The sequence below is a fragment of the Schistocerca serialis genome, chromosome 12 (genome assembly GCF_023864345.2).
Source record: "Schistocerca serialis cubense isolate TAMUIC-IGC-003099 chromosome 12, iqSchSeri2.2, whole genome shotgun sequence".
Classification (NCBI taxonomy): Eukaryota; Metazoa; Arthropoda; class Insecta; order Orthoptera; family Acrididae; genus Schistocerca; species Schistocerca serialis.
Genome location: NC_064649.1, coordinates 119,453,410 through 119,457,907, shown reverse-complemented (window position 1 = coordinate 119,457,907; position 4,498 = coordinate 119,453,410). Strand labels below are relative to the sequence as shown.

Below are 4,498 nucleotides of genomic sequence, written 5' to 3'. Positions count from 1 at the left end.
CTGATATGAGCCCCACAAATCCTAGAATGGGTCACATGACAAATTTGTAAGAAATCTCCTTTGTAGACTCATTGTGTTTCACCAGTATTCTACCAATAAACCAAACACTACCACCTGCTTTACCCACAACTGAGCTTATGTGGTCATTCCATTTCTTTTCCCTACAACATTTTACATCCTGGTATTTGTATGTGCTGGCCAATTCCAACTGTGACTCACTGACATTATAGTCATAGGATATCAAGTTTTTTTCATTTAGTGAAGCACGCAATTTCAAATTTCTGAACATTTAAAGCAATGTGCCAATCTTTACTCCACCTTGTAATTATATCAAGAGCTGACTGAATACATATGCAGCTTGATCCAAGACAGGACTTCATTACAGATAACTGTGCCATCTACAAAAAGTCTGAGGTTACTATTAACATTATGTGCAAGGTAATTAATGTACAACATGAACACCAAGGGTCCCAACACACTTTCCTGGGGCACACCCAAAGTTACTTCTACAACTGATGATGACTCTTTGTCCAAAATAACATGCTGTGTCCTATCTACCAAAAAGTCCTGAATCAAGTCATAAATTTCATTTCATCTTGATACCCTACATAATCATACTCTTTTTTTATAATAATGCTTTTCACAACTCAAGAAATACTGCATCTACCTGTCTATCTTGATCCATGGCTTTCAGGAAGACTTGTGAGAAAAATGTGAGTTGCATTTCACATGATTAATGTTTTTAGAATACATGGTGGTGGTGGTGTGTTGGGGCTTATGGGCGCTCAACATCGAGGTCATCAGCGCCCTAACACACATTAAAAGGAACGAATGTGGACAGACCTAAGAAAACTAAAGCACACACTCAAAGAAAGCAGGAAAAGAAGGAAAATGCTACATAAGAAAGTAAAACCTAAGGAGAGAGGAAACATAGCAACAAGAATGTCACAGGAAATTGTTATTGGCTGACCACTTACATAAAATATGGGCGAGCCTGTCACACAGTGAGCAAATTAAAATCCTCTCCCTAAAATCTTTGTAAAAACATTTGACAGGGCACAGATCTTTAAAACTTTAGCCACATTCATCCGAGTGTTGCCTAAAAGAGATGGCAGGTCTGCCGGCAAGTCAGCCGCGACCCACCGGTCAGAAAATAAAACGCAATCCAATCAAACGTGGCGCACAGTGACCTGGATGCCGCAAGCACCACAAATTGGAGGCTCCTCTCGCCGGAGCAGGAAGCCGTGCATCATAGGGCTGTGGCCTATTCGAAGCCGAGTGAGGAGAACCTCATCCCGTCGATGGGGCTGAAAGGAAGTACACCACACACGCGTTGTGGGCTTGACTATACGGAGCTTATTGTCAGTCGCTTCCAGCCACTCATCCTCATGACCCATGAGCTCAACAGCGAGGCGAGTGCGTGCAAGGGGATAGCACACTGAGATACTTGTGGGGCGAGACACGCCTCCTTGGCTGCGAGATCTGCCACCATGCCCCGGAACCCAGCGGAAAGCTACAACCTTCCCCAGTCGCTGTAGTTGGAGGAGGGCATCCTGGATGGTCTGGACAATTTTGTCTGCCGCATACAAACATTGCAATGAGTGAAGGGCACTGAGTGAATCGGAACAGACAAGAAATTTAGGAGAGGAAGAATGTCACGTGTGCTCCAGTGCCCGCAAGATCACAAACAATTCTGCATCAAAGACAGTAAAAGTCTGGCTGGTTGGCATGGAGGAGATCAAACACAATAGATACATGTAAAAGAGGTTTTATTCTTTAATAATGTATTCTCTTTCACTATTCACATCAGTCTGCAAACACTGGGGAAATGACTGAAAAAATCATGTGATTTTGAGATGAAGAACTTATTGTCCTGCACTATATTCACAGTGCCCGAACTCTTACGGGAATCAGCAAAAAACTGCGAGTAATCAGTATAATGGGCAGGGGAACTATGAATGTAGTGCGGGACAATAAGTTGGGAATGTGGGTCTCACGGGAGGCATGCCAAAGATAAGTCCCTGCAGTCGCACTATACTCTGTGTCCTCGGTGGCTCAGATGGATAGAGCATCTGCCACGTAAGCAGGAGATCCCAGGTTCGAGTCCTGGTCGGGGCACACATTTTCAACTGTCCCCGTTGACTTATACCAACGCCTCTATGCAGCTAGGGGTATTTGTTTGATTGTAAGCTTCTCCTTGACAACTCATTCTATTCTGGAGAAGAATTTCTATTATTTTAATGTGTAAAAGACAGTGGATAGAAGTTACTAACTCTCATCTGTACATTAAAAAACTAAAGCATAAAGCATGTTATAAATGTTCAACATGTAGCTATATTTAGAAATTAATATATGATATGAATGTAAAATGACTCATTTCACACCATTATGATTTATCATGCAAAATGATTCAAGGAAGACTGGCCGGCGATGACCGAATGTGGCCTACTTTTCCCAATCCATCAGAGGTCTTCACCAACCCTCTATTTTGCAAGAATGGCTTTCAGTACTGCAGCTTGTTACCTTTGTGCCTTATCAGCAGGGTGATAAGTGGTCCTGTAAACCTTTACTTTTTATTATGAAATCAAGTGATGCTCTCTGAATGACATGATGTCTTCTCCTTGCTGAAGTCACGTTTCTGAGTTTACGATTCCACCCCCTTGCTCATGTGAGGTGAGGCAGTATCTTCCAGGTTTCCTCAGCTATTTGCAATGTCAGGTTTCTGCCTGTTTCTCATTCTGGTTGTGACATGAGGCATTGGCCTGGCTTGTCTTGGCTTGGTACTGGCAGGAGAGGACCTGGAAAAAATTTTACATTTGTCCACAACACATTTGTGCTGTCTAACGGTAGTATAGTAATAGTATATTGTTAATACGAGGCTCGTTCAGTAAGAAAAGCCCCACATTTTTTTTAAAACAGCCATTAATATACATAGACAAACGTCCTTGTCGGTACTTCACATTTTTTTTGTGCTGTGTGCCAGTGAAGTTTCGAACCATTCTGGCAGATGGCAAGGCCATAGTACAGTGTCAAAATGTCATCTACATACGATTCACGATACAAGCAGCATGCTGTTATTGAATTCTTCTGTGTAGAAAAAGAAACCGTGGTGAACATCCAAAAACATTTGTGTGCAGTGTATGGTGATGCTGCAGTTGATAGGAGTACAGTTGGGCGATGGATAAAGAAAGTTATGGCCTCAGGAAATGCAGAAACAGAGTTCCATCATCAGCCACACTTTGTACATCCTGTCACAGCCACTGCTCCAGACACACTGAATCGTGCGGATGACATTATTCGTGCCAGCATGGTGCATCACAACTCGATAATTGGATCTATAGTTCTTCTAATAAGGATCTATAGTTGTCAGTCAGCATCGGAAGGGCACCTGCAATGATCGATACTTGGATATAAAGAAGAGGTGCTCTCCATGGGTTCCACAAATGCTCACAGCGGACCACAAGATTCAAAGAAAGGCCATTTTATCTGAATCGTTGGAGCTTAAAGATTCCAGGGAACACACTTTGAAGATGACAAGAGTGTCAGTCATGCAGTGTAAACATGGCTACGCCTGCAGGACAAGAACTTTTACCAGCAGGGAACGAATACATGCTCTTGACAACATTGGTGTACGGCCGTAGAACGTGATGGAGACTATGTAGAAAAATCGGACAGGGACAAGACATGTTGATGTATATTGTCACCTAATTCTGACTCTTAACAATAAATGTTGTGAGAAAAAAAATGTGGGGCATTACATATTGAATGACCCTTGTACAATATACACATTTGCTTTCTATGATGTCTTTGTCTTGTTTTAATGCGTATGTTAATTCATTCCACATCACTGAAGGTTGACCTTCTTGAGGATATCAACATAACACAATGAGTGAATGGATGAATGATTGAATGATAGTTGTGGTGTGTGGTTTGGGACTATTTAGGGATGGTGGGTTGTTGAATAGATAGAGTAGTATGGAGAGCTGCATCAAACCAGTCTCAGGACTTAAGACCACAACAACAACAACAGGTGGTTGAAAAGTGGGATTTGCTGATTTTTGTGAAAAAAGTAATCAGCGCATGATGAGAGTGTTTGAAAAATGATGTGTTGTGAAATTGGTGAGACTAAGGATCCCAGATAATGCTGCTGGAAAGGGTAGGAGGAAAATGGGAGAACATGAAGGTGACCGAGAGGGTCCGCGGCGTGAAAAGGAGTATCCTATTATGTGGGTGCAGATAAAGAGGAGGCATGACCTTCCCCCTCTCCATCCAAAAGAAAAAGAAGTTAATGGAAGCATTTATAAAAGAAAAACATAAAAATAGCTCACAGATCAGGTGTTAGGCCTGTTCTTTTGGCGAACTGCTGCCTAAAAGGCAGTATAAGCAACTATCTCTTACTGTGGGACATGTGATCAGCATGTTGGCAATCACTTCAGATGTTTTTTCCAGTAGATGAATCCTGACAGTGCCACTGCTTCTTTATTCAAGTAGCTCCTAA

At 42.2% G+C, this 4,498-nt stretch overlaps 1 non-coding gene across 1 annotated transcript; it reads left to right on the top strand.

The window, feature by feature from the left end:
* Window positions 1-2,044: 2,044 nt before the first annotated feature.
* Window positions 2,045-2,118, top strand: Trnat-cgu (transfer RNA threonine (anticodon CGU)). Its single transcript has one exon. It is a non-coding gene; the product is annotated as a tRNA-Thr (tRNA).
* The last annotated feature ends 2,380 nt before the right edge of the window (window positions 2,119-4,498 follow it).